Source organism: Motacilla alba, chromosome 4A, assembly GCF_015832195.1.
Source record: "Motacilla alba alba isolate MOTALB_02 chromosome 4A, Motacilla_alba_V1.0_pri, whole genome shotgun sequence".
NCBI lineage: Eukaryota > Metazoa > Chordata > Aves > Passeriformes > Motacillidae > Motacilla > Motacilla alba.
In genome coordinates, this window is record NC_052045.1 from 6,680,514 (window position 1) to 6,693,499 (window position 12,986).

The 12,986-nt window shown below is 50.2% G+C and overlaps 1 protein-coding gene across 1 annotated transcript in view; it reads right to left on the reverse strand.

The window, feature by feature from the left end:
* Positions 1-12,167, reverse strand: part of FHL1 (four and a half LIM domains 1) — a 29,984-nt gene extending 17,817 nt beyond the window's left edge. The window contains exon 1 of the mRNA XM_038164704.1: positions 12,040-12,167. The gene's annotated coding sequence lies outside the window, so the exon portion shown is untranslated. The remainder of the gene's footprint in view (positions 1-12,039) is intronic.
* Between the last annotated feature and the right edge of the window lie 819 nt (positions 12,168-12,986).

Here is a 12,986-nt window from a genome sequence, read left to right on the forward strand (position 1 = left end):
AGACCTTGATTTTCAGGGGAGGAGAAGAAAGGGCTGTTTGTGGATGGACTGTGATTCTGGCAAAAGATTCTCTAGAAATTCAGCACATGAGAGACACTGAGGATAGAAAACTTCAGCTCAGGTGGTCAGAGAAGGGCAAAGCAAAAGCCCTCAGGAAAGGGCTGCCTGGCTAAGGGGGAAGACAGGCCACCTCTTTGATGGGGACGTGCCCTTCCAAGCATTGGCATGCCAGTTGGGAAGACTCCCTGGCATCCAGCACACCATCAAAGCACTGCCCAAACTTGGCACAGGCCACAGGGCCATGCCCTCAGCACTGATTTAGAGCTGACAGAGCCAGCACTGGCACATGCTTTAGCAGGGGAAGCAGCCCAACACCCTGGGCAGGACAGTCCCCTCGAGCAAGATCAACACTTGGCTGTCTGCACCCTCAGTTGTGAGCCAGAGCTGGTGGCTGAAAGGACCAGATCACCCTTGTTATGTGGCCATTTTAAAAATAACCTTTCCCAAAGCCCCACCGTGCATAACCCTGTGTCTGTCTCAGCTCCAGGAGCTGAAGGGATCAGCTTGCAGGGCTGATGGGTATTTTTGGGCACTCTGACTAATTGTCAGGACATATGCTGAGCATTCTTTACAAGGAAAAACAAAGCTGCAAAGTCTCCTCCAGCAAGGCCTAAGGGGTTGGATTAGTCACAAGAGTTATTTTCATAAACCTCTACTTTAGGAAGGTTTAACTTCCAGCGTCAGATAAGTGCAGTTTAAAATGGAAGAAGCAGTCAACTTCCTGGCACCCCAACACCCACCACAAAGGCCAGGCCAGGCTGGGCCACATTGCACAACAAGGGCAGGAGAACTGGAAACTCTTCACCTTGGAGTGGCTTCAGAGTCACAAGTGCTTCTTTGGCACCACACCGAGTATTTTGCCAGTTGTGTCCCCCTTCCTCCCTCCACTCTCAGCAGCTCCCAGCTCAGAGGCTGCAGGAACTTGATGTCAAAGGCCACATCCCCTGAGAGGAGCAGACATCAGCCAGTTCTTGCAAGTTTATTCACCATTAAAAAGACTTTGTTCTAAAAGCGACCTGTTTTGAGTGGGTTTCCTGGTTGCAGTTCCTTGCTGCCTCTGTCACCAGCCTGAGCACCTCAGCAGCACTGCACCCACGTGCCAGTTTAAGGCAGCACCCATCAGTTCACTTTCTCTACACTTACTAAGACAGCAAATAAAGCACCTCTGTGCAACATCTCCACAACACCCTGGGACACGCAGGCCAGAGCAGCCCCTGTTTCCCCACCACTTTGCTCTCCCTTTCAGCCCAGAAGATCTTCGGGATGTTTGAAGCCCCACTGCTGTCTCAGCCCATGGACTTGTGCTTTCCCCTTTCTCTGGCACATATCACAGAATCACAGAATTTCTAGGTTGGAAGAGACCTTTAAGATCATCGAGTCCAACCCATGTTCCAAGACCTCAACTAGATCATGGCACCAAGTGCCGCATCCAGTCTTTTTATAAACACATCCAGGGATGGTGACTCCACCACCTCCCTGGGCAGATGATTCCGGTATTTTAACCACTCTTTCTGTGAAAAACTTCCAAATATCAATCCTTGCTCTCCTCATTCAGCAGACACACTGCACCAGCAGCACACACATCTCAAGATGACAAGAGCTCTCTGAAGTCTCCACCAGTGCTCTCTGTACATTTTCCCCTGAGCTGCAGAGCAATTTCCACAGAGGATAAGTGTTGTCAATTCAATTTCTAATAAGGGCATTAAAATGTATGAGCCATTTATCTGGAGTCAGGGATAATATTTTCAAAGTGCCTGTGTGATACAGGCACTTTAAATCTCATTTGTCATAAAGTGATAAGGATCCTGAGTCTCTCTGGAAATATGTCAGATCAGAGCTGGGCAAGGACTACACAGGAAAGCTTTACCTGTGGGGCTGGTTAGAAAACGTAGGCTCAAATGTTTAAAAAAAAAAGGAACAAATAGCTTTAAATCTTCCATCGGGGTTAGGTTTCAATTTCAGCCAAAACCAGAGTCCCAGCCCAGAATGGTTTTCAGAGCCCTGCCCTGGTTTGTGGTATCCCAGCTGAGTGTCATTATCTGCAGGATCGAGGCTGTTTTGGAGAGGGAAGCAGGGGAATTCTCCTCCCCAGCATACTCCCACTCTAGTTTTTTGGTAACCTAGCAAAATTTGAGTTCCTTCTATGTCTTGGAAACGTTCAGATCAGTACTTGGTAGGAGACAGCTCAGGCCACAGGAGGGTGGGGGTGAGGTTACTGAAAGTGCTAAATTTAATACCTTCATTTCCCCCCTCCACCAAGCCAGGGCATTCAGAGCCAGGGGAAGGGCTCCTCTCCTCTGCCATGCTCCTCTGAGTGTCTCACAGCAGCTCTGCATTTCTACCAGTGCTGACTCCTCCACTCAAGGGCAAAGCCTGTGAGTGGGTACATTCATTAAACACAAACTTTGGGAAAAGAAAAGTGAGATACTTAAAAGAGTGTTTGATTTTAAACATAGAAATAAACCAACTGGAGCTGGTAAAAGTGCTTGTGTGTTTGATTAAGCCATCCCCTGCTCTGGGGCTGGATTCAGGCCCAAAAAAATTATTTTGTTTTCTTTCTCAAGTAGCAGAAAGACAATAAATTCAGGGGCAATGAGCAACACAGTCTGCAAAGAGAAACTGCCCTTCTCACCACAATCACTGCAAGCTCTGCAACTGCTGCCCACATCCAGCCATTAGAGGATGGGCTCCATGTGGCAGAAGGGCAGTGCTAATTGCACACAGATGCCAGAGAAAACTGTCAAAAAGCTAAACCAGATGTGAAACAGTGGTTTGCTTTCTTTTAAAACCAGCTTGTGCAACTGCATTTCATGAGAGCCCACAAGCACCACATCCCTCTGGGAATGCTGCAGGACAATGGGGAAAGGGTGAGGTTTCCAAATCATGGAGGGTTTTCCTGAAACAGCAAGGACTCTGCTGTCCCTTTGGTAAAGTTTTACCCCTTGAGACAAACTCTCAGCTGTGCTAGAAGGAAGTCTGGTGGGAGTTTGCCCGCTTTGTGCCAGGGCTGAGCAAAGTTAGGCTTGGTCCTGGATCTGCAAAGAACAGCCGTGGGTTTAGTCACCCAGAGACAGCCAAAAGGCAAACACATCTTGGTACCAAGAAGGTGAAACACTGGGGAAGGACACAGGGAAGAGCTGCAGGGATGCCCGTCCTGCTCCCACATGTTAACATCCAATGCTGCACCCCACAGAAAAGAGGTGACACAAAGGAACACCAGACAAGCAGTGTCTCATCTCCAAAGAGATGCTGAAAGCAGAAGATAAAATGCTCCACGTGGCATTTGTAGGTTTTCAAGTTTTTCAGCATGCTGCCCAGCTCAGCTCTGGGCAGTTTGGGGTCCTGGTGGCTGGGGCACAGGGCTGTGCTTTGCAGCAGGGTCACAGGGACTCAAGGCCACCCCCTGGGACAGCCCAGGCACACCAGAGCACTGCCCACCTTGCAGCTAGAAAAGGTGAACTCATGTCTGTCCCACTCAGCTGCAAGTCCTCACATGAAAATCACCTTCTCTCAAATGCCAGACTGCTCCAAGCACCAGGCTTTCCCGAAGCCTCTCCCTGAAGCTGAATGCCCTGGTGGCACTGAGGGCTGCCTGTCGTGCTAAGGGGCTTGGTCATGTCACCAAAGCATTACCCACATGGCTCCAGAAAGGAGCTGGAAAAAATCCACCCACAGCCCTGGAAGGGACTTGCAAGAGGACATAATTTTATAGATCTCTTGTGATTGTAAAATTGTAATAAAAGACTTCCAAAATACAAAATACCCCTGCTGAAACCAATCTCTTTTTATAGTTGCAACCTCCACCCCTTGTTTCAGAAAGCTATGAAGTTAATCCAAAAAAAGGATCATGTTTTTTCATCATGTGAGTAGGTTCACAGATCACTTTTCAGGGGCTCAGTTTTGTTTGCATTTGTGCTGTTGATATTTGTTCCCTGTTTTCACTCACTGATGTCTCAAAAGATTTACTGAAATCCACCAGTGGGCCTCTGGTAAGGAGCTCATGCATTGCTTCATCAAGACAGCTGCCAGGTGACATTCTCAGGTATTTCTACACAACTTCATTATTTGATAATTCAGCAACGGGGAGCAAAACCCAAGCAGAGACCACTGCCACAGCTTTGTCAGCCTGCCCCTGCACACCATGGTGCAGAGGGACAGGCAGTGCTTCCTCCTACAGACAGAGCTTTTCAGTTGAAAGTTGTACTTGCTCAGAAAATGTGAGTCCATCGAATGGAGTGCACCAGAAACATCTCTGTCCTAGCAGAGAAAGGTGCAGGGTGATGCAGGAGCCCTTCCTGGGCTGAGGCTGAGTGCAGCACAGCCTCCTTATCCTGCCTCTCTCAGGCACAGCTGGTGCTCCACGAGAGCCCCCTCCGTCACCCCAGAAATGCCCTCTCTGCTCCCACCGTGCCCTGGCAGCAGGTGACTCCAAAACTCCAGTCCTGACCTGCTTAAACTGGGGACATTTCGGGGCAAAATAACGCCAGGGTCCAAATGTCCCATCTCCTGCCCCAGGCATTTTGCAGAAGAGGGTGAGGTTCTCTCAAGCCCTCACCCCAGCCCCTGGAGCAGCAGCAGGGAGAGGCTTGGCCTGGCAGTACTCCTGCCTAACCAGCTGCCCAGAACCAGCCCTCACCTGCAAGTCAAGCGTCTCAGTTTCCCCACAATCCCTTCACAGGGAGAAGTTTCCAGGGGAGATGGCAGAGAAGGCCACCTTTGCAGCACCTGAACCCACCCCCAAGGCTCTCCAGCCCTCAGTCCCACGAGGAATGTCACTGCCATACTTCCAGGAACTGTGAGAGCCCTGTCTCAGCAGCCAGCTTCGCGCAGCATCCCCTGCACGATGTCACTGACAAGGCAAAAGCCGCCTGGCAGAGCAGCTCCCGCAGCACCCCGATGTCCGCGGCATTCCTGGCGCTGCCTCCCCTTCCCCCGGCCGCTCCAGGGATGAGCTCATCGCTATTTCAGCTTGAATTTGCACTTGGCAATCTCCCTGGTAACCAAAACAACTTACTCCTCGGTTTATAGCAGATTTCTTGGTTGTTTGGTTGGGGGTCGAGCGGAGCACGGGCTGGGGGAGGGCAGGGAGGGCAGGAGATGCTCTCAGCAGCGCTCCGGGGATGGGCGCTGGGAGCCCTGCGGGGCGGAGGGGAAGCTGCCTTCACTCACCCCAGCCACACGGAGCTGAGGAAAGGAGCTGTGAGGCACGGCTTTCACTCGCACACCACAGGCGAGCCTCTAGGGCAGCCCCCCGCCAGCCCGAGCAAGCGTTACCGCCTCTCCTGCACATCAGAGTCACCACAGGGATGCTGTTTGCAATCCTCTCCAGCCTAAAAGCAGCAAATCTTTCCCCAAACAGGAATGGTGAGTCCCTCACCCACTGCAAGAAACCCATCCTACCACAGGGACAGACCCAGGGTGGAAGTTTCCAACCCCGGTTATAAGTCATTAAGGTGATCGTGGCATAAGAGAGAAGGAAATGTTATGGCAAGGGGGGGATGACATGTTCTGGCATCCACCAAAGCAAACCCAGACAGAATTTAACAGATTTGCATCCCCAGTGGGTGCCCTTGTGCTGCTGTGAGGTGAATGCGGGCTGCTCTCCCATCCTGATCCCTTCCTGGCCCTTTCCAGAGGCAGCACTGGAATAAATTATTCATCAAGTGCATTCACCTGGCAGGCTGTGCCCTGAGGAGCATGACTGCCTGTCAAGGGACAGACAAGAAACTGTATTTGCTTGTGTTGAGTGAAATACATAGCTCTGTGCATTTCTCATGTGAGATGAGACCAGAGAAAGAGAGGGAAATCCTTGCACCCTGGGCTGTTCATCAGCGCCTCTCCACAGTGCTGTCAGAAGCAGGAGCACATCGGGACAATGCTTAGACATCACCAGGGAATTTGTAAGTGGAGGCAAAGCCACTCAGTCTCCAGATCACAATCTCAAATGACTCAGTCCAGATGAGGACCACACACCTGTGTTCTGGAGGTGCTTTTTCTGTGTTTGCATTCCCTGAAACCACAGGCTGCCCTGTGGTTAATGCTGTACCAAAGAGCAGGACACAGTGCCAGGCCCCTGGAATGCTCTTGGGATCCTGACACTGCCTCTGTGGGCTCTGGACCTGAACAGGCATCAGTCAGAAACTCAAACTCATCCACTGGATGAGGTAAATCCAGCTAGAAAAATCTCTGTAGCACACAGCAAGAGCACTGTGAGTGCACACAGCTGTCCAAGGCAGCAGTTTCCTGGGATGCTGCAGCCCTGGGGATGACACACCTCCCAGGAATTTTAAAGAGCTCTTTGCTATCTCGGTGCAATGCCACGAGGGGAAAACCAAGAGGCACAGAATGAAGTGCAAAAGGCTCAGGAGCCCAAAAACCAGACGATAAGACAGAAGCTGGAAAGGGAGGCAGGCAGTGCCTCAGAAGTGACTAATTCCAAACCTTTGCTCCAGTGTTTATTATAGAAAAGAACAGATAAGAAAGGCTGATGGCAACAACTGCCAGGGGCAGCCAGTCCCAAGGTAAACAAGCAGCAAATGCCTTGGGAGCAGCCTGCCAAGCCCAGATGGTTCCCACATCGTGGGGCATTTCTTTAGAAGAAAGGACATCGTTTTCTCCCACCCCAGCATCCCCCAGCAGAGGGGGGGGCTATATTTAGGGTGTCATAGTTAAGGGAGTCTTTGGTCAGAGACCACTGGAAGCACATGAAAACTGAATATTCCCATATGAAGGCTCTGAGGAAGAGCTGGGAGCCAACACCCTGCAGGAAAGTCAACTAACAACCACTGTGGGCTGGACCAGCCGTGGCTTTAGTGTGATGAACCATTTCTATTTTTCTTAGCACAGGAAGAAAGGCATGTCCAGCACTCTGGTTCATATGAGAGAGTTTTGGAGGACTGAGTGGATTTTTTGCTCTGTCCAAGCAAAACAGCAAGAGCAATTCTTGCTCTGCCAGAAGCTCTGACCTCCTCTGCAGCTGAGAGCTGGTGTAGAACAAGAGCCCTCACACTCTGGGACAGCTGCTGCAGTGCTAAAGGGACATTGAAGCAAAATAGGTGAATTATAGATCCCTGTACCAGCTGTGCCTCCCTGCAGGAGTCCCTTGGCATATGGAGCACACACAATTCCTTGTGAACAGGAGTCTTTTAAACCCATCATTTCAGCAGACAGACACCACTGCAGCCAGCCAGTATTTGATTTGAAGCTCCCTCATATGTCAAAGCATCATAAAGCACCATAAATCTGTGAGGCAGATTTTAGTCTCCTCTTTTCCCCTTTCCAAGGTGGACGGGGATTAGAAACAAGAAAGCCAAAAAGCTGCCCCGCAGTGATTCTTCCCAGCTGGAATAGTTTCCCCCTGTTCTCCATTAGATGCCTGGGTGACAAGTGGCAATCTGTATCTGTCCCCAACAGGTCACAAATGCAGCAGTGTCCCACCACCTTCAATCCCCCACAGCCCTGACCCTTGGCTGCCTGCTCACACCACAGCCAGCTCTGCAGGAGGGATGCATCCCAAACACCACCAACCACCGGGGTCACCTCGAGGGACAGCAAAGAGATGAGGCACATCTGTGCAACGAGTGGGTCTTCTGAAAACATCAGTCCGAAGTCAAGAGGGTTTGAATTTCTTATTTACAGAAATAATGCAACTCAGTAACAGCATCCAAACCAAAACTGTAACTCTGCCTGAAAGTTTCCAGCCAGGCATGCAGCAAAATAGCTGCCCTTCCACCCTGGATTGCAGCTCCAGGAGCTGCCAGGAACCCTGCCCTGGCTCTCCAACTTCTTCCCGGGAGCTCTAGCTCAGCCTTTTTTTGAAAGAGTGCTTCCAACATTGTCTGTGCCATTCCAGCATGGCTACAATGCAATCCAAAGCCTTAAATGTAATTTTAGCCCTGTCTTGCCATAGAACACAGACCCTATTTCCCATCCATTCTGATGGAGATGAAAAAGCTGGAGAAGCAGAAGAGGGAGCAGCCATCCATCCATCCATCCATCCATCCATCCATCCATCCATCCATCCATCCCTTTGTCCCACAGAAAATGCCACCACACTCTCCAGCTCTGAGAGGAGGAATTTTCTGGCAGCATTCTTGGTGCTACCCATGCCTGAATCACCCTGGAAGCACCAAGGGCCAGTTCCTGCCTCAGGGAGTGCTGCAAGGAGGGCAAGCACTGCTTCTCTGTGGCTTCCCAACAGCAGCTCAGAGCAGAGCAAAGCCTTTGTACTCAGAGCAGCAAAATGAGCCATTTCTGGTAGGGGAGTTCTGCCTACAGGCCTGGGGAGGTTTCACAGGGAGAAATGCTCATCACACACCAGCCTCAGCCTCTTGGTTCCAATTCATTCCTGCAGAAGCCAGCTGGGGTGATATTCCCAGATATTCTCTGGGCTGCCCAGCTACAGAAAGTCCCAGTTAAAGCACACTGGGGACAGGAGCAAGCTGGGCTATGTCCTGTCTCTGAACCCCAGGGCAGCCCCAGTCCTTTGGTCCTACACCCAGCCAAGTGGCTGCAAACAGGGTTTTAGTGGACCTGAGGACAAAAGGACTGAAGCCAGAATATATGACACAGTCCTTCCAAAACCACAGTGCAGAAGTGGAAGCATGCATTTATCTAAATAGCATTTAATTCTTTAGAGTCACAGTGTCTCAAGAGCCATCTGCTCAAAACTCCTCTCCAAACAGAGTATCTAAGTGAAATATGAGGTCTCTTTCTTCCTCCCACACTCCCTCTGCCAAAATCAGACATGAAATGACTGATCTCAGGCATTTCTGCTTTGTTACTTTCCCTGTCTGCATTTCTGCAACAGAAATGAAATAAAAAGCTATCCCAATGAATCGAGCTGTAGTATTTTGACTTACAATGTATAATTTTTATGAAATCACAGGTCAGTTCTGGGAAGGTTTACTGCATAGACATGGTTTCAAGCAAAAGTGAGTCCACCCTGCTCAAGGTAAGGAACTGAATCTGAAATCTCAGCTTTGCTACCTTTGCTCTCCTAGCAGCAGGGCACAAGGTGACAGTGGCTGGGGACCACGAGGGTGGCAGGCAGGTATGGACTGCTTGGCTCAGCTCTCCACACATCTGCATCTCCGAGTGACCCCTGAGAGCCTGGCACCAGAGCCTGCCCATGGCTCTGCAGGGAGCTGCTCTGATTTAGGAGCGATCAAACCAAAACCAATCGAAGGCCTGAGCAAACTTTGCACATTGCTGGTGGTGAGGCTTTTCTTGCTTCATTCAACGCCCCTGGGACATCAGGGCTAAGCAGCACTGCAAAAAGGGAAATGCTAAACACAAGCTTGTGTGATCCTTGTCCCATCAGCAAAGACCAGAGGAACTTTCCACCTGAACCCCCCAGTGCTTCCACTGGCTGGTGAATAAACTTAAAAGAACAAAATTCACCCAGGCTGCTGCTGAGGGGACAGTATTGTTCCTGGCTCACATCTGCCTCTCTGCTCCGTTTGTGAGACCTCACCTGCAGAGCTGAGCACAGCCTGGGGTCCAGCACAGGAAGGACATGGAGCGAGTCCAGAGGGGACAGGGATGATGTGCTCTGAGGGATGGAGCCCCTCTCCTGTGGAGACAGGCTGAGAGAGCTGGGATTGCTCAGCCTGGAGAAGGAAAGGCTCTGGGAAGGCTTTATTGCCATATTGTATTTCAGTACTTCAAGAGAGCTCACAAGGAAGATGAGAACAAACTTTCTATCAGGGCCTGCTGCAACAGGACAAGGGCAAAGGTTTTCAACTGGAACAGATTAGATTTAGACTAGATACAAAGAAGGAGATTTTTACAGTGGAAGAACCAGTAAAGCACTGGCACAAATTGCCCAGAGAGGTGGGAGATGCCCCATCCCTGGAAGTGTTCAAGGCCAGGCTGGACAGGGCTCTGAGCAACCTGGCCTAGCTGAAGAGGTCCCTGTGGACTAAATGGCCTTTGAAGGCCCCTTCCAACCAAACTACTCTGTGATACAAAAGGAAGTAAGTTCCTTCTTGGGGGCAAGGAGGTCAGTTCCTTAAAGCTTCTGTTACATCCTAGTGCAGTGGGTGTGGACTGCAAGCCACATTGATGTGATAAGGATTTAGATCACAGATGAAGGGCATCCTACAGCATCACTCCCCTGTCCATGAGCAGGGACCTGGCTGGGCTCCCCCAGCTGCTTCCTACCATATATCTGGATTTTCCATTCACAGTACAGCTCGATGGAAAGGCTGCTTCCAAAGTAAAGGCCAGCCAAGAGGGGCAGGGGAGTGTTTATTTTCAACTGTTTGAGTACCCTAAACATTGCCTCCTTTTGAACAGCTGCCACTGTTTACATCCAAGGAGAGAATTGTACCAGCATACAGGGAGACAAGCCATTGCTCACAGCAGGGAATAACTTCTGCTAGAATCACCTCAAGGGCCCAATCCTCAAAACGTTCCCCAGCCAAAATTCCTCAGTGCATGTCAGAAACCAGCTGTAAAATCCCAGCCCTGAACTCCTTTCCTTCCTCAGAGCCACAGTCCAAAATGTGAGCAACTGCCTTTCTGCTGCACTGAGATCTGGAGGGCTTTTTGCACTTGTGGTGCCAGCTCTGAAACACCTACCCACATTTTTCTTTTAGGTATTAGTCAAGAAGGAATTTTTATATACTGAGCTCCTTAAGGAAAAATTAGGAACTGGTTTGTATTCAAGAATGCTGTGTTTGGGAAAAAAGAAGAAAGGGTGTTGTCACTGGAGTATGTGGGTGCTTTTATCGTTACAAAAGAAAGTTGAAGTTTCAAAGCCATATTTGGTTGCTTGATCAGCTATTTGCTTTGTACCTCATGGCTTAAGAATTTAATCAGTTTCCTTTCGGAAGTTTTTTTGTTGTTGTTTTTAAAAAACACTCTTCCTCTCAAAACAGGGTAAAAGGCTATTTGATAGGTGGATTGTTTTTACAGTTTTCCCCATTCCACATGTTAGATTTCAGTGGTTTAAAAAATAGTCACATCCCATTCTCAACCACAGACAGGCTCCTGCTTACACAACACAAACTGGACCAGAGTCCCACACATTAGCTTATCTTTTGACCAATTACTAAAAAAATGATTAATGACAGAAACACCCATCTTGCAAACACATGGGCAAGTAAATCTTCACTCATGCAAGTGACTTCCCAAATCTATCTCATTACAGGGGTGCAGCATTTGCACAAAGCTAAAGGTGTTTGCATTCACATGGGTGCAGCTGCAGGAACTCTGCAACTGCCTGATAGTCCATAACACACAAAGAGGAAATATTTGAGAGTGATAATTATTAGACAAAAGCTTGCATTCCCATATTCTCCAATTCTGTTACTGCCAGCTTGCTCCCAGGATTGCTCCTCACATCACCTGAGAGCCCACAAACCAGCCCCTGCTTTAGTTATTTCCTCCCCAGCTCTCATTAAAAGCCTCAGAGAGGCACATCTGATCACCTGCCCAGGAAAGCACAGAGCTGACAGCTCCTACACAACTCAGCACCACTGCAAATGCTCCCTAAGCACCAGTTCAACTTGCAAACAAAGGGAAAAGTTGTATTTATACCCCAGTGCCCAAAGCAGCCACCTTCCCGGAGGCAATATGCATAGCAGAAAAAGAGGATGCAGAGAGTAATCAGAAGCAGAAATGTAGATAAATCCCTTTTCCAAAACAAGCAGTTCCTGAGGTTAACTCGGCAAACTACGGAGAAATTGCCTTGCTGAAGTGTTCCAGAAGCACATCACACACCCACAGGCTTCCCATCCCTGCTCCCGCAAACCCTTGTCCGGCAGAGCAACCGCAAGGCAGAGGAAAGACCAGCACCAGCCCTGAAAGCCAAAGATCTGCGAGGCGCGGGATGCCGGAGCGCTGCCGCCCTGACGGGGGGACGATGCTCGGAGGGAGGCAGGCAGGGAGGCAGGGAGGCAGGCAGGCAGGCAGGCAGGGAGGCAGGCAGGGAGGCAGGCAGGGAGGCAGGCAGGGAGGCAGGCAGGAGCTTACAGGCGGCCGGGGCTGCTCGGCAGGTCCGGGCCGAGCACGGAGCTTCGCTCGGGGCTGCGCTGGGGCGGCCGGCGGGAGGGACGCGGCTCCCACGCTTATAGCGGGGAGGTGCACGGAAAAAAAAAAAAAAAAAAAAAAGAAAGAAAGTTAGACCAACCCAGAGCACTGGCCCTGGAGGTGGGGAGCTCCTCCCAGGGTCACTGCATCATGCCTAGGGGGATAACCCCAAGCAGCGCAGGCACTTGGCCAGCTGAGGTGTCCCGAGCTGCCCGCAGCAGCGCAGCGCTGTCATGGGAACCACGGGATGCTGCAGGCTGGGAGCAGCCCCGCTGCCCCAAACAGCGCCAGCAGCTGCACTCCCAGACGAGGAAAATGAGGCACAAAATCTTTGCAGGAGGATGCCTCGCCTGTCCTGGCCAAACAACCCTCTCTCACTGCTAAAGGCTGTCCTGGAAGCTCAGCACCTTCAGGTTCACAGACAGAGTTTGCAGGACACGAGGTGAGCAGCAGGGGTGTATTTAAAGTGAGAAGTCTGAAGGGACGGAGGGGACCCAGCTGAAGAGAGCACAGAAAAAAATGCCAAAAGAGGAGCATTTTCTTCAAAGCAAACATGAAAAAAAGTACTGTCAGGTAGCAATTTGTTCCTATTTTAAACAAATCCACCTGCCTGTGCTGTTGCACCACACTAGAAAAATCTCACAGCATTCACATCTGTTTTCTTTTCTCCCTTTCTCCATCCCTTATTCTTTTTACATTCTTCTGAGCTTTTCCCACTTTCTTCCATTCTTCTGCTATTGGACACACAGCCCAGCAAGAAACTAAATTTCTTTTTCAGCAAGAGGTGCTTGTGTTGGAGCTCTTGCTCTACAAACAGGCTTTTGTGGTGCCTTGGAGAGCCACCACAGAGCTCCTGACTAATGGCAGGAGAGGCTGGTAGGTGTGCTGGA